At 42.7% G+C, this 14,376-nt stretch overlaps 1 long non-coding RNA gene across 1 annotated transcript; it reads left to right on the top strand.

The window, feature by feature from the left end:
• Window positions 1-535: 535 nt before the first annotated feature.
• Window positions 536-1,451, top strand: LOC308328180. Its single transcript, XR_013965266.1, has 2 exons — window positions 536-979; window positions 1,328-1,451. It is a non-coding gene; the product is annotated as an uncharacterized lncRNA (long non-coding RNA).
• The last annotated feature ends 12,925 nt before the right edge of the window (window positions 1,452-14,376 follow it).

Below are 14,376 nucleotides of genomic sequence, written 5' to 3'. Positions count from 1 at the left end.
AGCCTATGTATGCATGCAATTGTGAGGAGTAGGGCACAATATTCTGTAGAGGGTGAAACATGTACTTCCTTCTTCCTATAGCCTAGTGCTTGAAAAAACTAAGCAAAAGATAAATTATATTCATGAATTGTAAAATAAAATAAAAATGGTGAAAAGTAAATGTATTCTAGAAACGGTAGAATCATTTAAAGAGAGGGTAACATGTTATTTATTTGCTAAACTGTTGACACACGTCTCTCAGAAAACCCTTAAGTATGTCAACTATATATAAAAACATTTTTGGGGAGGAGCCACATTTGATATTTTAGCTTTATCAACTGAAATTATCGACATCCGCCATTTTGGAGAAATAAACTTTGGGTTGCCTGATGACGCGCACCGCAGCGTCATCAAGGGAGGTCGAAATCCTTGTCTCGGTGGAATGCTAACTCGACACGCCCATCGACTGCCAGGATGCCGGTGTGTCAGATTTGGATGAAATCAGATCAAAATGAAATGACATCATCCGTCGCCGTGGAAACGGCGTCTTCGGCGCAGATGTTCTAACGGCGACAGGACGCGTAGCTGTCCTCGCAAATGAAACTAGGGGCTACTAATATATACTATTCTCTGCCTATCGGGACGTAACTCGGACGGCGCTGAGTCGGGTCTGGTGGCCGTCGCAACGCTCGGCACGGCGACTCGCTCGGCTAGCGCCTCGCTCGGCGGTGCCTCCCGTGGCTCAAGGCCACCAGACACGGCGCGCCTCCGTTGCGATTTCAAGTTGATCTGCTCTCACGTTAAACCGGCTCACCGGGCGCTGCGCGCACACACTACAGTATGCAGCAACATTATGTGGACGAAAGCAGCTTGTTATTCTAATAACAAGCACAAATAATAAAGATTAGCCAGGAGAAGAAAAAGCTGAGTCTTCCATACACAAGGGCCACCGATTCCTGTAACTGTCCAGACTCCAGCCACCAGCGGGACTGTTTCACGTGTAAGTAAACTTTGCTAGTATTAGCTGTTGCCAACTTGGCTATGCTAACCAGCCGATACATGGTGGAGCATCGCACGTTATGCGATTGCATCGATTTGATAATAATTTATTCTATGCAGCGTTCCTTTTACATGTCTATCAGGCTACTGTAAGTGTGTATTTACTGTAAGAATTGAATAATCAAAAGGGAATATTGTGGTAGGGACGGGGGCATTCGTGTATGATAACATGCATTCATTCAACCCAAACATGGATTATTTTGCATAAATGAAATTAATATTTAGTGGGATATATTCCAGTCCAACAGTGGGCTAGTCTACCGTTCTAATCAAGTCTTTTGTCATTTAGGGGGACATTGCCTGTGTCATGAACGCCGCCACCTGCATGGTCCAGAGCTCTGTGGATTCCGGGGAGACTGCAGAATATTGTCCGTCATATATTTTTGTATTTTAAATAAAAGTGATACTTCACATTTTGTTGCAATATCATTTGAAGCTGAGCATTGAGCAATGTACATTTCTCTACTTGAAGAGGTATGCGTATGCCTACATAACTATAAATGCCTATATGAATATAATAATGTATATGACATTCTATGATGTTGAGAATCACTGCACAACAACCAGGCATTTCAAGCTAGCCTATTCCTTGCATAATTATAGTCTAGGTCGTCTATTTCTACTACTGTACATCATAAATCATGTTCATGTTGTAGCCTATAGCTAAATATTTTAACTGCGTTGATAGAATGGTTAGAATTACCATTGTATGATAAATTAATAACATTAGGAACGCAGCCAGTTGGTAGGTGTGTGAATCAATCATCTGATGAAAAAGGACACGCTGAGGAGTGGACTTCATTGCACTTCAATGGAGCAGACAAACAAAAGGAACGAGGTGTTGGTTGGTGAACTTTTATCAGCTAAAAGTAGTTATGTTTGCAGAAATTGACTGAATTAACAGTATGCCTATATTATACAATACCCCCACCCCCGCAATTATACTGTATATAATGTATAATCTGCACGAGTCAACATGCAGTCTGTCTAGAGAGACTATGGCTCGCCAGCGTTCAATCTGCTTTTGCAATTCATATCCGACGTAATGATATTCGGTCTTGGTTCAAATTATACCTTGGAACCAACAGTAGGTATAATTTGAACCAAGACCGACGCATGTAGATGATAAAAGATGGGAACGTTGATATTATTAAGCAAGCATATGTGACTGCAATATATAAAAGTTTTCATGTAAAGGAAAATGGAACCAAACGGACCGTTATGTTATTAAAGTCTTTCTTTTAATTATCAACTTTCCCTCATGAATATGCTTCATGTCCCGTATTAATCCTATGTTAACATTTGTCTAGAAAAAAACCCTCCATAATAATCATGCCAAGTCACCCCGCTTATAGCCTACTAGTACCCACAGAGAAGCACTCATTCTGGGATAGCTGCCTCTCAGTGGCCCGCTGTAACCAGCCTGGAGAAGAGTTAAGACACGCCCCTCGCAACTAGCCACCGACGCTAGCCCTGTTTCACTATGAATATTGCAAAAACGGTCTGCTCAATTATTAACAAAACACAACGTGTGATAGCCGAAATATCCCCGTTCATGGTCGTTAACAAAGTTATATTTTTACTCCCTTAGTAGAGTGTTTAATATGGTAATTCCCACAGCCACTTTTCAATGTAATCCTATGGGGGCCCGACCAGATCCCCCCGTGATGACGCGCCATATTGACTCGTCACTTTCCGAGGTGAATGGGCGGTGCTTCGGGAGTTGTAACCTCCTTCTTCTGACAGCTCCCAAAGTACACACAATGACACTATAGTTGTATTGACCATTGTGTTCACAATTATTACACAATTAAATTGGGGAAAGTAGTGCCAAAAATGTTAGGGACGTTGACAATGAGTGTGTTGAGAATGCTTTGAACAAGGTGAAAATAAGTGAATCTGAGAAACAGCTACTGTATGTGATGATGATATTATATTGATTGATGCAGCTATAGATTATTCAGCCTAACAAGAGCCCGCAGGGTCAGACTGGCTATACAGGGGACTTTTATAAAACCTTTTCAGGTTAAGGCTAAAGGTAAGGCTAAAGGTAAGGCTTTACAGGCATATGGAGGATGCAGCTGGTGTCACAATCCATGTCGACTGGTGTAATCACAATTTTGTATAAGAAATAAGGGTAGAAAACTGAAAGTAGAGAACTACAGACCAATCAGTCTCTTGAACAATGACTTTTGCTATAAGATTCTGGCAAATAGGATTAAAAGGGTATTGGGTAGCATTATATCTTCTACACAGGCATATAGAAGATATAATATGCACAATGCGAGATGTGATTCCCCATATGAATAATGATGGAGAAGGTGGTATAATCTTAAATATAGACTATTTAGGCCTGACGTTGAAATAAAAAAAATGTCTTCTAAAAGTTTTCTGAAATACCTCATGTTTCTATATCAGTGGTTCTCAATATTTCATGTCAAGGACCCCAACAATTATATGTTATTGGCCACCAACCCCCATCTGAACATATGTTGCTCCAGGAACCCCCCCCAGAAGCAAAGATTTGAGTTGAAAACGTTCTCTCTGGAAGAATATACATTCTAAGATTTGAGCCACATTTTCACAATAAAAAAGTAGCAGATCTACAAGCTGCCATGCTATGAGCTTGTAGATCTGCTATTTTTCAATAGCTAAAGTATTACATAATGCTTAAAACACCAAAAGGGTTTCCCGTCCAGAAATGTGTGTGTTTTTTTTTTTTAAATAAAGCATTTGATAGAGTTCAGCATAATGTCCTTTACAAAACAATGGAGAGATATGCGGTTTTGGGCCTATGCTCATTAAATGGATTCAACTGCTGTATAGTAGCCTAGTAATGCCAAGAGCTGTGTAAAGTGAAATGGGGTTCTGACTGACACTTTTCCATTGGAAAGGTCAGTGAGACAAGGGTGCCCCCTGTTGGGCATCTTGTATAGTGTTTCCACAGTGTTATACTCCAGGACCTGGCTAAGATATGCACTTCATTTTGAAGTTAATGGCAGGGTGGCCAACTAGCCACATCCAAACAGACAAAGTCCTATCTAATTGTATTAAATTATGTCAAACCCACCAACATTGCAGCTGTACGAAAAGCTTTAATTATCCTCTTTATATCTGCAAAGTTTTGTTTCATAAAAGTCCACGGTAGACATGTCATGAGCTACTTTATGTCAATAAATTCCTTGCAGTTGATTTTTTTCTAAGTATTGGAGTTTGGAGGCGCTCGTTGATTAATCACTCAACAGTCCTGCATGCGTACCACCTGTTTTGGATTTGCACATAATGCAGGAGGCAGCAGGATGTTGCGTTACTGAAAGGGAGCGCTTCCAAACTCCAACACTTGGAGAAAAAAAATCACTTGACATAAAGTAGCTCATAACATGTCTATGGTGCAACCACTCCAAGGAACAGAAATGTCTGTATGTGTTGTTCACCTATGTGACGTTAATGAGCACCAGTATGTACCAGTAGGGGCCAGTAGGGGCGCTGTAGTACTGCACTGTAGCCTGCTAATGAGAGAGAGAGAGAGAGGGGGGGGGGGAGTCACACGGGTGTGATTTTTATGAAACAAACACTTGGCAGATAGAAAGAGCATCATTCAAGTTTTTCATACAGCTGCAATTTTAGTGACATAATTTAATACAATTAGATAGGACTTTGTCTGTTTAGATGTACAGTATGGGCAGTCATTGGCAAATTGCGGCTAGTTTCCACCCTGCCTTTAACTTAAAGATGACCGACCGACATATGGTCTATTCAAACATGAGTATTCTGAACATTTTGAGCATCTCAGGAAATCTGTCGCACAAACAGTTTTGCAGCAGCCGGCCCAGAATAGCCTACTGTATCTTTGGGGGTGCTTACGATTGCGTGGAAAAAACAATGGGCTCTAGAGACAGTCGTTCACACATACCTTGTGCCTTCTCAAATATCTTATCAAAGTGCTCAGAGTCCCTTTTTGTCTTTAAAGCTGTCTTGGACTGTGGAGACTGCAGCCAGCACTGTCTGGCTTATTTTCTGTAAAAACAGCAACGCAACACTCTTTCCATGGGCTATAGACCGTAAGGCTATGAAGCAATATAGCACTAACGGGCAACGGATAAGGGATCTATTAAAGGCAATATGGCACGTGGACTGGTGATTGGTTAAATTTTGTTTAATTATTTAACGCCCAAACCACACCTATGCATAATATAACGGGTAACGGAGGTGTTTAAGGGATTTAGACAGGTAACCAAAATACCAACTTTAGTGGGGGAACACCCTTTCCCCACTCCTAAATCCCCAAATAGTGGCTTTAGAAAGATGAGACAAAAATGGAGCCCTAACAGTCCATCTGGTGGGACATAAAGGCCTGATTACCAGGACTGGCCCTTCATCACTAGTTGCCACTATTGTCACCCCACCAATAACCTTTAATAGGGTAGCTCTGTTTTTTTCCTGTTGTGTTGTGTAGGCACAGCTCAGCTATGAGTGAACCGATCTGTTTTCATGCAACAGAGTTGTCATTGCAAGTTTGTGGCCATCCGAATCCTGATAAATTGTAAATTTTTCAATTGCTTTTCTCCAATTTGTAAATCCAGTCCTAACAAAGGCATTCTCTATATGCTCTTAGCCTGGGTTGGTGTGTCCCTCTTAAAGTACTTTGAGCAGTGAAAACACAGAACACCATCAATTCCTGGAATGAAATGAAGCCAGCTGTACTTTTCATACCAGCTTCGTTGAATACTGATCTTCTTGGCACAAACTTGCTTTTTAACATACTTTGGATCTGGTTGGTTTGGCTTGGAAAAGGTTTGACTGTTCTCAAGTTCGACCTCCTCTCCTGTGTCTTCTTCCTTCACGAGGTCTCTTTCGCAGAGTTTGTACTGCCGTCTCCTCTGAATCGCAGTCATCAGAAAGGACCTGATGCACATACTGTATGAGATAAAAGTTCTCTAGTCAAACCAGGGGTGGGCCAGATGGAGAGGGCTACTGTAGTTCCACAATAGTGTCATAGAGTGGAGAATGCCATTTGGTTTAATGTCACAGAATGCACAGGGCTATGTAGAGCAGCATGATAGATGGTTAACTTTATGTTTTATTGCTTTATTTATATTTTGTGCCGTGCGCTATGATAACGATGGACAATGAACATTATGCCACAGTATTGTTTACCTGTCAGGTGCTCTAACCGAGGCGTGTGCAGCCTATCATGATACAGACTGAGTCATTCATTCGCCAGTGAAAACTCCATGCCCAAATAAAAGGTGCACCTAGATCCTACCTCGGGCTCTCTCTCTCTGCTCAGACAGTGCCTGCTCCCGCCGTCGTCAGATCACACCAGACCTCTCTCTCTCTGTCCTCTTCTCCCTACATGTTGTAGGCCAGATAAATCATCTCCTGGTCTCTCCACGCTGTGCCCGTGGACCGGACTTCTCTCCACCTCTCTGCCACACCGTGGGTCCGATGTCCTCATCGCCTCCTCCACGTCGCTGAGATTGATCACTCTGCAATGTCAACGCTCTCTATCAACTGACTTAAGGAAAGTAACTATATTCCTCAGTGCCATTGAGTGTGTGCTTTAAGGCTCTGTACTAGTGTGACAGTAAAGTGATTCGAGTCCCCGTTTCTGTATTGAGGACCAGGTGCTGGAGCCAGCCAGATGATAGGACGGCGGTGCAGGTGGCGCAGACCACATAGATTGATTATTGCTATGCTCATCGTCCTACTCCTTTTTAAAGGAAAGTAATAACGCCAGCGTGCGTGTGTGTGTATGTGTGTGTGTGTGTGTGTGTGTTGTCATGGTTTGCAAGTGTCCCGGACTGGATAATGTGGATCGAACTGAACTTAACTAGCTGTCTCGTCGGCTGTGGCGAGGCGCAAACCCCGGATCGGATTAACTACTGGACTGGACTGTGGTATTTCTAACTCTCCTGACTCACTGACTCTCTCCCCTACAGTTTTATCAATTGATGCTTGCTATTTTAAATGCAGATGAAGTGACTTATTTATTAATTAATTGATTTATTGTTTTTTTTTTTTTTTTAAAGGGTACCCTTGAATTTAATTATTGCATTGTTGAATTCATGATATGTTTAGATTGTAATACATTTATTTTGTACTTTTATACCTTATCCCTATTGTGTTTGGCTGTGTGTCCGTGTGTCACGCTTTTGTGCCCATATATGGAGCTGCTTTGGGGACTCCTTATGCGGTTATGGCTGAGTCATGGTGACAACTTAAATATGTACGAGCTGCGTTCGCTTCCCGCGTTTGCGCGTCTTACTGGTTTACTCTGTATTGGTGTGAACTGGAGTCTGAACTTTATAGAAACAACTCTCCCAAAAACCTGTTACACTAACATAATCATATTAAAAATAGCAGCATGCAACCCCCGGGATGCCAGTTGCCCATTTATGACTTAAACAAAGCCGTTTTGGTGCAGCTGCAGTCCACGTCTGGTGTGTGGATTCATCCACCCGGCTTGAGCCTCCAGTCTCCTCTGACTCACTCCGTTCCTCCACACGGATTGAGCCTGCTGTCCCATCTGACTCGCTGTCAGATATTATGTCCTGAAAATTAGAGACGTTTTCTGGTCATACTCCCTATGCTATTTTGTCACATAAAAATGTGCATGGACAAAGAACCCATAAATAAAAAATAAAAAAAACATTATTTACAGAAGGTTGGTATAGCTGTCATTTTAAAGGTAGTTCTCAAGTCAAAAAAGGTGTGGGCAGCCCTGGTATAAAGCTTTTTGAAACATAACAGCAATCTTTTGCAGTCAATAAAGTGTGGGCAGCCCTGGTGTCTTTTGCAGTCATTTTTGAGACAAGTAACAGCATCACTCCCTATGCTATTTGGTCACATAAAAATGTGCGTGGACAAAGAACTCATAAATAAACCAAAAAAAAACATTATTTACAGAAGGTTGGTAGCTGGTCTTTTTAAAAGTAGTTCTCAAGTGTGGGCAGCCGTGGTCACTTTTGAGACAATTCGCAGCATTACTCCCTATGCTATTTTGTCACCATGTCACTTATTTGGATGTGAGCAATTTCTTTCAACACAATCTGCTGATCTGTGGTGCCCAGCCAGCCTTGTTTTTATTTTATTTTATCAAGGCGTAAGAGTGATCATGGCCACTCCTCTTCCGCTTTGACACAGCAGTCAGCCACCCCTTAACCCTTATCCCTAAACTAATTTGCCATTTTTTACTACCTTACCTTTTAAAATAGTTCAAATAGCCGATCTACAAGCTCACAATGTCTTTCAAAATAGTAAAAAAAATGGCAAATACGTTTAGGGATAAGGGTGGCGCGAGATGGAGCCCCTATATAATTCTTACCCTCTTCATGATTCAGCACAGGTCGGTCAGCAGAACTTCCAGTTGCACATTCTTGAGTGGTTCTGGTGTTTCCTTCGCTTGCATGAGGAGTGGACACAAGGAGCTGCGGACGGCCTGCACTTGGAGTAGACGCTCGCGGGGTGCGGATGTCTACAGATGGTGGGCACAACAGCGCTCCTGTTATTACAACGCTACCACCCACCCATAGGGTGGATTATTGCTATTAGTATTTTTGACATCATGTGACATAAATACCTTTTTATGTGAAAACATACACAAAGTACAGACAGGCCACTTCAGGTTAAACAGCACAAGAATCCCAGAGGTCACTGGCAGATCTAAAGGGCTTGCATGGAGTCAGAGGATTTGCAATCTGTCACGTCACCTACAGCCTCAAACGTGATGCAGAGTTGGGGTTGGGCATGGGGGTTGTTGGACCTAGACAAAGTCTGAGGATTTGCAATCTATGTAATGAAAACAGAGTGGGAGATGAGTAGCATGCACAGTATATTATATTATATAGATGCATTGCTGTGATGTGCTGCATGTGAGTTGTGACTTACTCCCTCCAGTTTGACGTGTCTTGAGAGGTGTCAGAAACGAGCTGGGCATTACTGCACCTTCGGCACCTGAAACAGTGAATATAATTGCATTTGTGTTACTACTAGTAGCATGAGAATAACAACGTTATTTTGGAGAAAAAAATGAAGACATGAACTAAGAATACTCTTCAACGTCCAACGGGTGTTAAATCATACCTGCTGTTGTCAGTTTGAGCAGCTCCACCCAAATCTCTTCTGTTACGGGTACGGCAGAAAATACACCAAATGTCTTTAACCACCGCAGCCTGGCGCTCGCATGGTGCCCCCGTTAGCCACACTGGACAGGTGCAAAACTCAGACTCCATGTCTACAGAGTAGCTCAGTCCTGAAGTGCTGCTCTTTACCTCAAAACTTGTATACATACACATACACACCTGGCGAATGTCATCACAGTGCTCTGGCTGCTGCTATTAGCCAAAAATAAATATTGATGCCATTATCATTTGGTGTTATTTTGAGTGCCTAGAAATCTGATGCCTTATCCAGACTGATTCAGGAGCACCTTTTTACTGCATTAAAACTTTTTTGACTTAGTTGTTTATTTGCCTCTGCCTGGCTTTTCAATTGGTTAATGACACAAATCAGAATTTAAAATGTGGGGATAAACATGAACATTTTAGCCAAATTCCAAGTATTATTAGCTACTACAACACCCAAACTGCATTGACACACAGAACAAGGCCTTCCCCATCATTGAAAAATAAAACGACTACCAGTTAGACCTCCCAGCAACCACTAGGTGGTAGCACACCATACAAATCAAATGTTTCACTCCTCCACCTTTGAGATCAGTACACTTTTCAATATTAGGCATCAGTAATGGTAGAGGTAAGCTAGTGTATTGAAGTCTACACTACAAAATAAATAGAATATTGTAGAGCATTTAGTCATTGTGCTGAAGGTCACAAATCTTGTGCCGTTACCTCTTGATACAAAGAAATTATTACTACCAAAAAGCAGAGATAATTACTTAACTGAATCGAAAAACATGCACAAAATACAGCCAGTTAGTTTGACCTGCAGAATGACAGACATTGTAATGGTATATATATTCATCAAAAGAAAAACAGGACAATTAAAGCCTTTAGTGCGAATCTTTTATGAATCCAAGCGGTTTGAAAATGTGCTGTAGGACTGTATAAGATTCCAATTTAGCAATCATGGATTGTCAATTTTTAACAATGAAAACACTGAAGAACTTTCTGAGGATGCGAAGGCTGTCTTCCATTCCAGTAAAGCTGGGGTCTTGACACTTGGGTCAGCTTCCGTCATTGAGGATCCATTGTTGGACACATGGATGCGACATCCCACTAGAGCACTGCAGGCAGGGTCCACATTTATATATATTTATATCTACAGTTGTAATTTTGTGTCCTACAACTGTACAGTATGTTGCTAGTTTTTTAGTCTTCAGTTAATCTTTAACTTTTTACTCTTGAAGGTCTCTTTTAGCTTCATCTCCGCTATAACTAGATTGAGATTGCAGTATCAATTAGTGTCTATGTGCAACCTGGGCACTAAGGCCCGGAAACAGAGCCAGACGAGACTACGCCACAATGGGTATTTCGATCACCCAGAGAATATAATACACAATACAGATTCCAAGCCCACTGGGCAGAGATAAGAAGGGGAGCAGAGACGTGCAGTTCCAGTTTAAAGTAATATAGGCCTATATATTGTTTTATTGAATGAATCAAGGCAGAATTAAATGCTTTAATTCATCGTCAGAAAGCATCAGGTTAGAAAATGTAATTTATTCATCAATTTCAACATACACGCACACACACACGCACTGTGTGTGTAGGCCTACATAACACAGTTATTTGAATTACTTTTATTGCTGCATGCCTGCTGCTTGTCCAACTCCTGCATGTGCAAAATATATGGAATTGTGGAGGAGTGGACCTGGTGAGACGTAGGAAGAGTCAACCCACAGAGCCTAGTCCTTCCACGCGCCAGAATAGTACCTCCAAGTCCCGGCAGAGTAGTTCGGGAGGAACGGATTGTGTGGCCCTGGTTTTCCCCTAATGGGACTGATCGAGGGTAGCTAATGGGACGTAAGTCGGGGCTTGATCACCACCGGCTGGGTCACCTGAGTGAGGGGTATGATGTTGGGAGACCCGAAACCCTGATGACCTTGGGATACATCACTGAAGATACGTCCCAGTTGCATCCATGCGATGTATTTTTTGTTTTACAAAAAGTCTCTGCTGCACTCTATACTGACAGGACCCCCCCCCCCCCCCCCCGCTCTCTCTCTCTAAAAGAAAATCATAGATTTTTCATAGAGCAGCTATGGTATCCTTATGACTTGAACTTAACAATGAGCTTTTGGCTGAACTGCAGTTGTTTAACAGAAAAGGAACAATCTCAGTAAACCATCGGCATGTGTGGTTATAGGAGTGATTTCATTTTAAATGAATGGAGTTGTTGCTGGATGGAATGGATTATGTTACAGCTTGTCAGTGTCTTTGGTGAAGGGGTCTGCATAAGTTTGACATTTGATATGAACATGAAGGAAGCTTTTATAAATGGTTATATGACTGCTGTCACTCAGCATCAGTCAGTCAGTGATGTCACTTTCAGCAGACATTGTTTGGGATGTCTTTGTTATTCTGTAGTGACACCTTGTCACTACAGTACACAGCCCGTCATAAACACAACAATGCATGCCGCCTTATCAAACTTGAATAAGCTTGTTCTGTTACCAGAGTGCACAGGGCTTGGACTACCAGAGAGGAGCACTGGAATCCAGCTTGTAAATTGACTCAGATATGAACAGGTGACTCTGATTCTGACACGTCTTTAGGAGGCCTGCACATTAGTCCGACTACGTGGTCGGTTCAAGACTCAGCCTGTGGCTCCCGTGTGTGGTTATGGTTAGGGTTTGGGACAGGGTTAGTAATGGGTCGGAACAATGACACGTTACCGTATTTAACGGGACTGCTAGAGTCTGGTTAACTGCCAAATCGTTCCAAAATGACACATTGATTGGTTTGACGATTTGGTACTTTTTATGACTTTGTTCAACTCAATGTACTGTATAGTGGAGGCACATTCTGGCAACATTTTCCCAGCTTTGCTAAATATTTTAGCAGTAATATTCAATTTTGAGGGATAAATAATTGACATACCGGGCAGTAACTTTACTTCATGTTGCACAGAGCTATACAGCAGGTAGGTTTGGCAGACAGCCACTGCTTGATGAAACAGCTGCCTTACTGCAAGCTGTGCTGTTCTTTTGTACCCCAGGGATTGGGAGACGGAGTACGGTTCATTACACTTTGCCACTTCTCTCTACCGTGCGATGCATCGCTGACACATTGCTTCTTTCTTTGGCCCAATTTCCCAGATCTTCCCCACGGCAACAACAAGACCATCTGCCTTGCCTCCAAAATAGCAAAAGTATTTATCAAAATGCCTTGTGGTCAGAACAGTGAGCCAGTTTCTGCTTTGCCTCACAGGTCAGGTAACAACGACTGGCAAGGTCAAGGGTATAGGACGTGGATTCGTGGAATGGTACTTTCCTGCATTGTTCAGTGAAAATGCACACTGGTATGAACGGGGTTTGCAATGTTTTGAAGCCACAAATATTATGTTTGTTAGTCAGCAAAATCTTCTATTACAATTTACAATTTACAATTTAGGCATTTAGCAGACGCTCTTAATCCAGAGCGACTTACATTAAGCAAGAACAAAAGCATGGGAATACATCACATAAAGACATTTATCATGAAACATGCGTAGCTAAGAAAGTAACAGTGGAATATCTATAATGAAACTATACATATAAGCTATACATATAAGCTATACATATAAGCTATACATCTATACATCTATACATCTATACATCTATACATCTATACTATAATCTATAATGAAACTATACATATAAGCTATACATCTATACTACTATGCTACACATATGTACTATGACGTGCTATGACTACTAGAATTGCTATCTAAGGGGGTGGGGTAAGTGCTATGGGCCATGATGGAGTCTGAAAAGGTGGGTTTTCAGACTACGGCGGAAGATTGGGAGTGATGCTGCAGTTCTGACTGCAATGGGAAGTGCATTCCACAGTTTTGGAGCCAGAAGGGAGAAGAGTTTGGGACGTGTGGAGCGTTGTCCCGGCGTTTTTAGTGAGGGTACTTCCAGCTTCCCTGCGTTGGCTGATCTGAGTGAGCGGGAGGGTTTGTAGGGTTCGATCATACTTGCAAGATATGGGGGAGCCATACCTTTGGTTGCTTTGAATGCCAGCATCAGGGTTTTGTATTCTGTGCGGGCAGCGACCGGGAGCCAGTGGAGGGAGCGGAGCAGGGGGGAGACATGTGAGAATTTTGGCTGGTTGAAGACCAAGCGAGCTGCAGCATTTTGGATCAGCTGGAGAGGCTTAAGTGCACATGCTGGTAGGCCAGTAAGGAGGGAGTTACAATAGTCAAGTTTTGACAAGACTGTTGTCTGGATTAGGAGCTGGGCTGATTCCTGGGTGAGGAACGGTCTAATTCGTCGTATGTTATAGAGTGTGAACCTACAGGATCGAGTGACAGCTGTGATGTGAGTTTTGAACGAGAGCTGACTGTCCAGGACAACACCAAGATTCCTGGCTGTTGGGACAGACGTTACCAGGGCGTTGTCTATGGAGATAGTTAGCTCCCGCATAGGGCAGGACTTAGCTGGGAAGAAGAGAAGCTCAGTCTTGTCTGGGTTCAGTTTGAGGTGGTTGGAGGACATCCACTGTGAGATGTCAGCCAGGCATGCGGTGATGCGCTCTTCCACCTGAGTGGCAGAGGGGGGGAAGGATAGAAACAGTTGTGTGTCATCGGCGTAGCAGTGATAGGATATATTGTGAGCAGAGATGATAGTGCCAAGGGATTTAGTGTACAGTGAGAAAAGGAGGGGACCAAGAACCGATCCCTGTGGGACCCCAGTTTGGAGGGTTCGGGGGGATGATAACAGACCTTTCCAGGAAACCTGGTAGGTCCGGTCTATTCTATTGTAGTATGTAGAGAAAAGCTATTCTGATCTAGCCTGGGCACCATTTCATTTAGGGTATATGATCCTGTCGGGAGCGGATGATATCGTTACGTCATGTTGTAGTATTGTTTTGTAGTCGACAGGCAGGAACAACGGGGCGGCATCTTCCTTTTCCCTCAAACCGATTTTTCTCAATAAAAGCTGCAGTCTACGAGAGCTTTTATTGAGCGGGAAAAGGAAGTTGCCGCCTGTTGTTCCTGCCGACTACAAAACAACACTACGACATGACGTAACGATATCATCCGGCTCCCGACCGGATCATACGGACTCTTGAAACAGAGACCAGGCTTTCCTCCGAGGCGGTGGAAAGCCTGGTGAGGCGAGGTTAATTCTGATCATCTCTACCCTCCACTGATTTGATCGAATACTGG

This window comes from Protomyctophum bolini (genome assembly GCF_963924005.1).
Source record: "Protomyctophum bolini genome assembly, chromosome: 14".
NCBI classification, from domain to species: Eukaryota; Metazoa; Chordata; class Actinopteri; order Myctophiformes; family Myctophidae; genus Protomyctophum; species Protomyctophum bolini.
This window is presented reverse-complemented; position numbering and strand designations above follow the sequence as displayed.